Source organism: Arachis stenosperma, chromosome 1, assembly GCF_014773155.1.
Source record: "Arachis stenosperma cultivar V10309 chromosome 1, arast.V10309.gnm1.PFL2, whole genome shotgun sequence".
Classification (NCBI taxonomy): Eukaryota; Viridiplantae; Streptophyta; class Magnoliopsida; order Fabales; family Fabaceae; genus Arachis; species Arachis stenosperma.
In genome coordinates, this window is record NC_080377.1 from 56201652 (window position 1) to 56213204 (window position 11553).

Consider the following 11553-nt stretch of genomic DNA (forward strand, 5'->3'; position numbering starts at 1 on the left):
CTCTTCATACCTTTCAATCATGGATTCAAGTGTTGAGGCGTTTTGGTCCAGGGAAGTTTGTGAGAGTTGTGAGTTGTCATGTGCTCTTGTCATCTCAAGTGCAGTTTCAGGTTCAAATATTTCCACCACCTCTTCCTTCTTCACTAAAAATTCACTTGACTTAGTAGCCTCTTCCTCTTGTTTTTCCTTTTTCCTTGTTGCACTCACCAATTGAGCTAACATTATTTCCATGTTTTTGAATGAATTCTCTTGCTCGTTCCAGGATATCTGTGCCTCCTTCTCATATTTTTCACACATGGTCTCAAGCTTTGAGAGGCTTTGGTTCATGGAAGTTTGTGTGGGTGGTGAATTTTGATAGAGGCTTTCTGTTGAAGCATAGTCAAGTGATGATATCTTTGGATGAATATCATATGGAGCATTAGAATTTCCTTCCCAGCCACCATTAGAATCATGACTAGCATCATTTTGTGGTGGAAGAAAATATCCCATATGGTTTTCTTGCTCATCTTGTGTCTGTGAAGCAAATCTCCATGGATTGGAGTGCTTAGAATTTGTATTTTCTTGGTGATATTTCCAACCACCATTAGAGATTGGTGATGGTGGGTAATATCCCATAAAATTTGTTTGATCATAAGATGAGTTGAACTCCATTTAAATTTTGGAAAACACAACACCAAGGAAAATTGAAATTACACATATCAGAGATGAGAATTTCTTAGTGAGGCAAAAACTCAAACACCTTGGTTTCACTTTAAAACAGAGAACAAAAACAAAAAAAATGCTTGATCTAGACTTCTCACCCACTTAATCATTGTTGATCTAATCAATTTCCGGCAACGGCGCCAAAAACTTGATGGTGTTTTTGTGGAAAAATGAATTTCCAACACACAAATCTAACCGGCAAGTATACCGGGTCGCATCAAGTAGTAATAACTCACTTAGAGTGAGGTCGATCCCACAGGGATTGATGGATCAAGCAACTTTAGTGGGTGATTAGTTTAGTCAAGCTAACATTGAAGGGATATTGGATGAAATGTAGCCAACAGAATTATAAATGACAGGAAATTTAAAGTTGCAGAAAGTAAAATTGCATAAAACTTAAATAACAAGAAAGTAAAATAGCTGAAACTTAAATTGCAAGAAAAGTAAATTGGCAAAATCTTAAATGACAAGAAATGTAAATTCCAGAAAATGTAAAGGGGGTTGGGTGCAGGGAATTTAAAATCCAACAAGAAAATGTAAAGAGCAATCAAGCAGAGAAGTAAAAGATGAAATAAGTGCAGCAGATTTAAACAGAAATGGAAAATTGCTTGAAGAAGCAACACAGAATGTAACTCAGCTTGATTTTGAAATTTAAAGAGACAAGATCTCAGGGAATCAATGAGACTAGAAAACAAGTCTAGATCTCACTCCCTTCCTTGATCCAACCAAGAAACAGATTGAAGAAGAAATGAAGATGGAAGCAGTAAATGAAAACTTAGATTCAATTCTCAATTTTCTGAAATTATGCAGAAGAAGAACAAGAGATTTCAGATCAAGTGAAACAGAATTCCTTCAATTCTTGATCCAAAATTCAAACAGAAATGAAAACTAAGAGAGAGAACTCTCAATTCCTAATACTCCCTAGTGGAGCTAGCTTCTTTCTAATGGAGTCCTATTAGAGCCAACCTCTCCTTTCTGAAATGAGAATGATGCCCTTTATATAGGCTTCTTTTACAAAATGAAAATAAAATGAAATTTAAATTAAAAACAAATTCACAAAAATGAAAATCCTAATCTAGCTTCTCTGTGTGCCTTTGAGTCATGTTGAGTGGGCTTTTGCTTGCTTTGGATTTGAGGGAGAATGGGTCTTGGATGGCCTTGATTCAATTTGGTGAGGAATTGAATTTATATGAAATTGAACTTTTGGCCCATGATTATTTGCTCCCAGGAGGCTGCCCTGCCCTTGTGGAGGGCAGAGCAGGGAAATTGTGCGTGCGGTTCATTGCGTGCGAGCTTGGTGTGTGAGGATGCTGCCCTACCCTTGTGGAGGGCAGGGCAATGTTGCCTTGGTATGTCTTGTGCGCGCACCACGTTCCTTGACCGTGCCATGATGCGCTTGTGTGCGCCAAGCCTAAGCCTTTACTTCCTTGAAGGTCTTGTGTTCGAACCTTGGTGAAAGCACTTGAGGAGCAATTTTTTTCTTTGATTTTCCATGAAGAGCACGACATTGCCCTGCTCTCCAAGAGGGCAGGGCAGAAAATTGAGCGCTACTTTGTTTTGGGGTGAGGTTCCAGCTTCGAGCCTTGGTGGAAGCACTTTGGTTTATTTTCGCTTATTTTTGGCCCTTAAAGATGCCTTTCGTTCCTGCCTCAATTGTACGCCAAATATAGATTGCTATATATCGTTGGAAAGCTCTAAATGTCAGCTTTCCAATGCAACTGGAAGCACATCAATCGAACGTCTGTAGATCAAGTTATAGCCCTTTGAAGTAGGCATGGTCATGCTGTGAGCGGCCAGATTTTAACTTAGCGAAAATTTGCTCCAACCTCACTTTGTTTCATCATGATTCTGCCCTGCCCTCGGCAAGGGCAGGGTAGTGTGCGTGCTGGTTGTTTTCCTCTTTAATTTGGTCATGGGCCACGCTTTTAAAAGTGTGGCCTAAGGCTCCAAAGTTGCTCCAACTTCAAAGTGTGTCCCAAAGCTCTTTTTTTCTCCTTTTTTGTGCTTCTTTGCTTCTTTTTCTTCTTATTTCCTACAAGATTTATAAAATTAAAAGATCAAGGAAATATAACAATTAAGTATAAAAGCATTCAATATTTAAGCACAAATCATCAATTTCTTGTATGAAAAAACATAGAGAAATAGGTATATGATGACTTGTCATCACTCCCCCAAATGCTTTCACCAAGGTTCGAACACAAGACCTTCAAGGAAGTAAAGGCTTAGGCGCTACTCCTTGGCGCACACAAGCACAATTTGGCACTGTCAAGGAACTTGGAGCGCGCACAAGGCCGCACCATGACAACATTGCCCTGCCCTCCACAAGGGCAGGGCAGCATCCTGATGCCCCTTCCAAGCCTTGGCACGCAAATTGGATACTCACACAACTTCCCTGCTCTGCCCTCCACAAGAGCAGGGCAGCCTCCTGGGAGCAACATATGGGCCAAAATCAACCAAAATTCAATTTAATTCAATTCCTCACCAAATTAAATCAAGGCCATCTAAGACCCATTCTCCCTCAAATCCAAAGAAAGCAAAGCCCACTCAACATGACTCAAAGGCACACAGAGAAGCTAGATTAGGAATTTCATTTTGTGAATTTGTTTTTAATTTCAATTTCATTTTATTTTCATTTTGTAAAAAGCCTATATAATGGCATCACTCTCATTTCAAAAGGGGAGCGGAATTAGAGAGGCAAGCTCCACTAGGGAGCATTAGGATTTGAGAGTTCTCTCTCTTAGTTTTCATTTCTGTTTGAATTTTGGATCAAGAATTGAAGGAATTCTATTTCACTTGATCTGAAATCTCTTGTTCTTCTTCTGCATAATTTTAGAAAATTGAGAAGTGAATCTGAGTTTTCATTTATTTCTTTCATCTTCTTTTTCTTCTGCAAATTGTTCTCTGAATTGATCAAGGAAGGGCTTCAGATCTAGACTTGTTCTCTAGTCTCATTGATTCCCTGAGATCTTGAATTTCTTTTCTGAATTTCACAACTGAGTTGAATTTTGTTTCTGTCCTGATCAAGTGAGCAATTGAGCTCTTGGCTTTCCTTCTGTTTTTACTGTTTCATTGAAATTGTTAGTTTCACTTTGAGACTTGAGAAATGATCTATGTCTCTTTGTTGCATCTCATTGCTCCCAATTTAATTTCCTGCACTTGTGTTCTTCTGCAATTTACATTTAAGCTACTGTGACCTTGAATTTACTTTAACTACAATTTAATTTCCTTGCAATTGTTCTAAGCTTGGATCTACTGCTCTCATTTAATTTCCAGCACCCCAGCCCCCTTTACATTTGATGCAATTTACATTTCTTGTCATTTAAGATTTTGTCAATCTACTTTTCTTGCTCTTTAAGTTTCCTGCCACTTTACTTTCTGTAATTTAAATTCCCTGCAAATTTACATTCTGCTGCAACAATTCTCACTCACCAATATTAGCTTGACTAAACTAATCACCCACTAAAGTTGCTTGATCCATCAATCCCTGTGGGATCGACCTCACTCTTGTGAGTTATTACTACTTGATGCGACCCGGTATGCTTGCCGGTTGGATTTGTGTATTGGAAATTCGTTTTTCCACAAAAACACCATCAAGTTTTTGGCGCCGTTGCCGGAGATTGATTAGATCAACAATGATTAAGTGGGTGAGAAGTCTAGATCAAGCATTTTTTTTGTTTTTGTTCTCTGTTTTAAATTGATAGCAAGGTGTTTGAGCTATTGTCTCACTAAGAAATTCTTTCTCTATGACATGAATTTCAAATTTCATTGATGTTTACAAAATACAAATGGAGTTCAACTCATCTTATGGTCAAACAAAATTTTATGAGATATCACCCACCATCACCAATCTCTAATGGTGGTTGGGAATATCACCAAGAAAATACAAATTCTAAGCACTCCAATCCATGGAGATTTGCTTCACAGACACAAGATGAGCAAGAAAACCATATGGGATATTTCCCTCCACCACAAAATGATGCAAGTCATAATTCCAATAGTGGCTGGAAAAGGAATTCTAATGCTCCATATGATATTCATCCAAAGATATCATCACTTGACCATGCTTCAACAAAAAGCCCCTTTCAAAACTTACCACTCACACAAACTTCCAATAGCCAAAGAATCTCAAAACTTGAGTCCATGCTCAAAAGATTTGTGGAGGAGAAAGAGAAGTACCAAAAAGAACAAGAGAACTCCCTCAAAAATATGGAAGTGCAGTTAGGCCAATTGTCGAATGCATGGAAGGAGAAAATGGAAAAACAAAAACAAAAGGTCCCTGTGTCAAGTGAAATTGCAATGAAGGATGAGGGACATGAGCCAAGGATTTTACATTCACAAACGCTACTTGAGGTGACAAAGGAACATGAACATTCACAACCCTCACAAACTTCCCTGGACCAAAACACCTCAACACTTGAATCCATGATTGAAAGGTATGAAGAGGAGATGAAGAAAGCTTGGGAAGATCAACAAACCTCCTCCATGAAAGAGCTATTAAAGCAAATGTTGAGTGTAAAAGAGGAAGTGGAAGAACAAGCTAGTGAGGAGGACAATCAAGAACATCCAAACTCAAGGGAAACAGAGAGGCACATGAAGGACAAGCTCATTGAACCACCAATTCAAAAGGCTCTGGATGAAGATCAAACTCCAAACATCACACAGCAACCATGTCTTGACATCCAAGAAGTGAAGGCAACTAACAAGAGCACCAATCATGTCCCTGGTCCAGCAAGCAAGGTCAATCAAGCCATGTGCAAAAGGAAGCTTGCTGAGAAGAGGCCAAGACAAGGGACACTAGCTGAATCTTCTCCCCCTTTGAGGTCATTCCTCTTAACAAACTGGAAGAAGAGGAAGAAAGTGAAGAATAGGTAAACAGTAGGTAACATTCCTTCTCCTTGCCTTGTTTAAATTTCAATAAATTGGCATATGATCACATTCTAAGTTTGGTGTTGCCTTGCAACAAATTGTTTTCAATTCCTTTGGATGATTGCATCAATTCTACATGAAAGTGTCACACTAAGATTCTAAGTTTGGTGTGCCACTTATTTTTCTATGTAACTCATCCAGCAACATCACTTGTCTGCATAATCATATTGCCTTTGCATTGTTATTTTTCTTTTGTTTTGACATTTCGTTTGCATTCTCTTTGTTTTAGTCACCTTTTTTATTTTTTTGTTTTCTTTTATTAATTGTTTTTATTAATACATCACCAAGAGATCCTTATTCATGACAAATCTTGGCTTGGTGATTGTATTCAACAAATAACATTTTCTTTTGTTTAGTTTTAGTTCAAATAAATTGACATATGGTTGCATTCTAAGTTTGGTGTTGCTATGCAACAAAATTTGGTTCTAATTCTTACAAGATACTTGCATTAATTCCAAGTGAAAGTGTCACACTAAGTTTGGTGTGCCACTTATCTTTTATGCAATGTATTGTGCACACCTTCTTATCTATTGGTGCACGAAATTGTGATCACTACAACTTCGCACAACTAACCAGCAAGTGCACTGGGTCGTCCAAGTAATACCTTACGCGAGTAAGGGTCGATCCCACGGAGATTGGTGGTATGAAGCAAGCTATGGTCATCTTGTAAATCTCAGTCAGGCAGACTCAAATGTATAATGGTGATGAACGAAAATAACATAAAGATAAAGATAGAGATACTTATGTAATTCATTGGTAGGAACTTCAGATAAGCGCATGAAGATGCCTTCCCTTCCGTCTCTCTGCTTTCCTACTGTCTTCATCCAATCCTTCTTACTCCTTTCTATGGCAAGCTCGTGTAGGGTTTCACTGTTGTCAGCAGCTACCTCCCATCCGCGCAGTGAAAGCTAATGCTCTTACACTCTGTCACAGTGCGGCCAATCACCGGTTTGGTTCCCTCCCCTACCGGAATAGAATAACTCTTTTGCGTCTGTCACTAACGCCCAGTAGGTTACAGGTTTGAAGCACGTCACAGTCATTCAATCATTGAATCCTACTCAGAATACCACAGACAAGGTTTAGACCTTCCGGATTCTCTTGAATGCCGCCATCAGGTCCTGCCTATACCACGAAGATTCCGATTAAAGAATCCAAGAGATATTCACTAAGCCTCAGATGCTTGTAGAACAAGAATGGTTGTCAGTCACCTTGTTCATGAGTGAGAATGATGATGAGTGTCACGGATCATCACATTCATCAAGTTGAAGAACAAGTGATATCTTAGAACAAGAACAAGCGGAATTGAATGGAAGAACAATAGTAATTGCATTAATACTCGAGGTACAGCAGAGCTCCACACCTTAATCTATGGTGTGTAGAAACTCCACCGTTGAAAATACATAAGCATAAGGTCTAGGCATGGCCGAATGGCCAGCCTCTCAATGATCTAAGATAGCATAAAACTCAAAGATAGCTACCAAGATGTCAAATACAATAGTACAAGGTCCTACTTATAGAAAACTAGTAGCCTAAGGTGTACAGAAATGAGTAAATGACATAAAAATCCACTTCCGGGCCCACTTGGTGTGTGCTTGGGCTGAGCAATGAAGGAATTTCGTGTAGAGACTTTTTCTGGAGTTAAACGCCAGCTTTTATGCCAGTTTAGGCGTTTAACTCCAAGTTTTATGCCAGTTCCGGCGTTTAACGCTGGAATTTCTGTAGGTGACTTTGAACGCCGGTTTGGGCCTTCAAATCTTGGGCAAAGTATGGACTATTATATATTGCTGGAAAGCCCAGGATGTCTACTTTCCAACGCCGTTGAGAGCGCGCCAATTGGGCTTCTGTAGCTCCAGAAAATCCACTTCGAGTGCAGGGAGGTCAGAATCCAACAGCATCTGCAGTCCTTTTCAGTCTCTGAATCAGATTTTTGCTCAGGTCCCTCAATTTCAGCCAGAAAATACCTGAAATCACAGAAAAACACACAAACTCATAGTAAAGTCCAGAAAAGTGAATTTTAACTAAAAACTAATAAAAATATAATAAAAACTAAACTAAAACTACCAAAAACATACTAAAAACAATGCCAAAAAGCGTACAAATTTTCCGCTCATCACAACACCAAACTTAAATTGTTGCTTGTCCCCAAGCAACTGAAAATCAAATAAGATAAAAAGAAGAGAATATACTATAGACTCCAAATTATCAATGAAACATAGCTCCAAATTAGATGAGCGGGACTAGTAGCTTTTTGCCTCCAAACAGTTTTGGCATCTCACTTTATCCTCTGAGGTTCAGAATGATTGGCTTCTTTAGGAACTCAGAATCCAGATAGTGTTATTGATTCTCTTAGTTAAGTATGATGATTCTTGAACACAGCTACTTTATGAGTCTTGGTCGTGGCCCAAAGCACTCTGTCTTCCAGTATTACCACCGGATACATACATGCCACAGACACATAATTGGGTGAACCTTTTCAGATTGTGACTTAGCTTTGCTAAAGTCCCCAATTAGAGGTGTCCAGGGTTCTTAAGCACACTCTTATTGCCTTGGATCACAACTTTATTTCTTCTTTTTCTTTCTCTCTCCCCTTTTTTCGTTTTTTTCCTTCTCTTTTTTTTTTTTTTTTGTATTCACTGCTTTTTCTTGCTTCAAGAATCATTTTTATGATTTTTCAGATCCTCAGTAACATGTCTCCTTTTTCATCATTCTTTCAAGAGCCAACAATTTTAACATTCATGAACCACAAATTCAAAAGACATATGCACTGTTCAAGCATACATTCAGAAAACAAAAGTGTTGCCACCACATCAAACTAATTAAGCTAGTTTTAAAGATGAATTTGAAATCCTGTACTTCTTGTTCTTTTGTGATAAAAACAGTTTTCATTTAAGAAAGGTGATGGATTCATATTCATAGCTTTAAGGCATAGACACTAAGACACTAATGATCATAAGACACAAACATGGATAAACATAAAGCACTAAAACAGAAGAATAAAGAACAAGGAGATTAAAGAACGGGTCCACCTTAGTGATGGCGGCTCTTTTCTTCTTCTTGAAGATCCTATGGAGTGCTTGAGCTCCTCAATGTCTCTTCCTTGTCTTTGTTGCTCCTCTCTCATGATTTTTTTGATCTTCTCTAATTTCATGGAGAATGATGGAGTGTTCTTGATGCTCCACCCTTAGTTGTCCCATGTTGGAACTTAATTCTCCTAGGGAGGTGTTCAGTTGCTCCCAATAGTCTTGTGGAGGAAAGTGCATCCCTTGAGGTATCTTAGGGATCTCTTGATGAGAGGGGTCTCTTGTTTGCTCCATCTTCTTCTTAGTGATGGGCTTGAGGTCATGCCTTCTCAGTTGAACCGGCTTTGGATGCCATAAATGGTTATGGAAAAACAAAAAGCAATGCTTTTACCACACCAAACTTAAAAGGTTTGCTCGTCCTCGAGCAAAAGAAGAAAGAAGAGAGTAGAAGAAGAAGAAATGGAGGAGAGGGAGATGGCTTTGTGGTTAGGCCAAAGAGGGGAAGAAGTGGTGTTTTATGAAGGATGGATGTGAGTGGTGAAGAGAAAGAGATGTTGAGGTGATTGATGAATGGGTGAAGAAGAAGAGAGAGTGGGGGGTTGTTTGGGGATCCTGTGGGGTCCACAGATCCTTAGGTGTCAAGGAAAAGTCATCCCTGCACCAAATAGCATCAAAATCCACGTTTTGAGCCATTTCTGGCGTTAAACGCCGGGCTGGTGCCCATTCCTGGCGTTTAACGCCAGGTTCTTGCCCTTTCCTGGCGTTTAACGCCGGTCTGGTGCCCCTTTCTGGCGTTAAACGCCCAGAATGGTGCCAGACTGGGCGTTAAACGCCCAACTGCTAGCCTCACTGGCGTTTAAACGCCAGTGAGTTCTTCCTCCAGGGTGTGCTGTTTTTCTTCCTGTTTTTCATTCTGTTTTTGCTTTTTCAATGGATTTTGTGACTTCTTATGATCATCAACCTACAAAAAACATAAAATAACAAAAGAAAATAGTCAAAATATAACATTGGGTTGCCTCCCAACAAGCGCTTCTTTAATGTCATTAGCTTGACAGAGGACTCTCATGGAGCCTCACAGATACTCAGAGCAATGTGGGAACCTCCCAACACCAAACTTAGAGTTTGAATGTGGGGGTTCAACACCAAACTTAGAGTTTGGTTGTGGCCTCCCAACACCAAACTTAGAGTTTGACTGTGGAGGCTCTGTTTGTCTCTGATTTGAGAGAAGCTCTTCATGCTTCTTCTCCATGGTGACAGAGGGATATCCTTGAGCCTTAAACACCAAGGATTTTTCATTCACTTGAATGATCAACTCTCCTCTATCAACATCAATTACAGCCCTTGCTGTGGCTAGGAAAGGTCTGCTAAGGATGATGGATTCATCCATGCACTTCCTAGGATCTTGTCTCCTTTGAGGTAATTTCTGCCTAGACAAGTCATCCAGTTCTTTGGTGAGCAAGGGAGGTTCATCTTCCCAAGTCTCATTTCCAAATAACTTGTCATTTAGCTTCATGATTGCTCCAAGGTATTTAGCAACTTGCTCTTTAGTGACATACTCATCCTCTTCAGAGGGAGAATACTCATCAGAGCTCATGAAAGGCAGAAGTAAGTCCAATGGAATCTTTATGGTCTCATTTTGAGCCTCAGATTCCCATGGTTCCTCATTGAGGAACTCAGAGGAGATTGGTACACGCCCATTGAGGTCTTCCTCAGTGGCGTCCTCCTCCTCTCTTTCCTCTCCATATTCGGCCATGCTTATGGCTTTGCACTCTCCTTTTGGATTTTCTTCTGTATTACTTGGGAGAGTACTAGGAGGGAGTTCAGTAACTTTCTTACTCAGCTGACCCACTTGTCCTTCCAAATTCCTAATGGAGGACCTTGTTTCAGTCATGAAACTTTGAGTGATCTTTATTAGATCAGAGACCATTGTTGCTAAGTCAGAAGTATTCTGCTTAGAACTCTCTGTCTGTTGCTGAGAAGATGATGGAAAAGGCTTGCCATTGCTAAACCTGTTTCTTCCACCATTATTATTGTTGAAACCTTGTTGAGGTCTCTCTTGATTCTTCCATGAAAAATTTGGGTGATTTCTCCATGAAGAATTATAGGTATTTCCATAGGGTTCTCCTAGGTAATTCACCTCTTCCATTGAAGGGTTCTCAGGATCATAAGCTTCTTCCTCAGATGAAGCATCCTTAGTACTGTTTGGTGCATTTTGCATTCCAGACAGACATTGAGAAATCAAATTGACTTGTTGAGTCAATATTTTATTCTGAGCCAAAATGGCGTTCAGAGTGTCAATCTCAAGAACTCCTTTCTTCTGATTTATCCCATTGTTCACAGGATTCCTTTCAGAAGTGTACATGAATTGGTTATTTGCAACCATCTCAATTAGCTCTTGAGCCTCTGTAGGCGTCTTCTTCAGATGAAGAGATCCTCCAGCAGAGCTATCCAAAGACATCTTGGATAGTTCAGAAAGACCATCATAGAAAATACCTATGATGCTCCATTCAGAAAGCATGTCTGAGGGACATTTTCTGATTAATTGTTTGTATCTTTCCCAAGCTTCATAGAGGGATTCTCCATCCTTCTGTCTGAAGGTTTGGACTTCCACTCTAAGCTTACTCCATCTTTGTGGTGGAAAGAACTTTGCCAAGAAGGCATTGACTAGCTTTTCCCAAGAGTCCAGGCTTTCTTTAGGTTGTGAGTCCAACCATATTCTAGCTCTGTCTCTTACAGCAAAAGGGAATAGCATCAGTCTATAGACCTCAGGGTCAACCCCATTAGTCTTGACTGTGTCACAGATTTGCAAGAATTCAGCTAAGAACTGATGAGGATCTTCCATTGGAAGTCCATGGAACTTGCAATTCTGTTGCATTAGAGAAACTAATTGAGGCTTAAGCTCAAA

General features: G+C 39.6%; 1 non-coding gene across 1 annotated transcript; it reads left to right on the forward strand.

The window, feature by feature from the left end:
* Nucleotides 1–11160: 11160 nt before the first annotated feature.
* On the forward strand, nt 11161–11268 carry LOC130949065 (small nucleolar RNA R71). The gene has a single exon (XR_009073321.1). It is a non-coding gene; the product is annotated as a small nucleolar RNA R71 (small nucleolar RNA).
* The last annotated feature ends 285 nt before the right edge of the window (nt 11269–11553 follow it).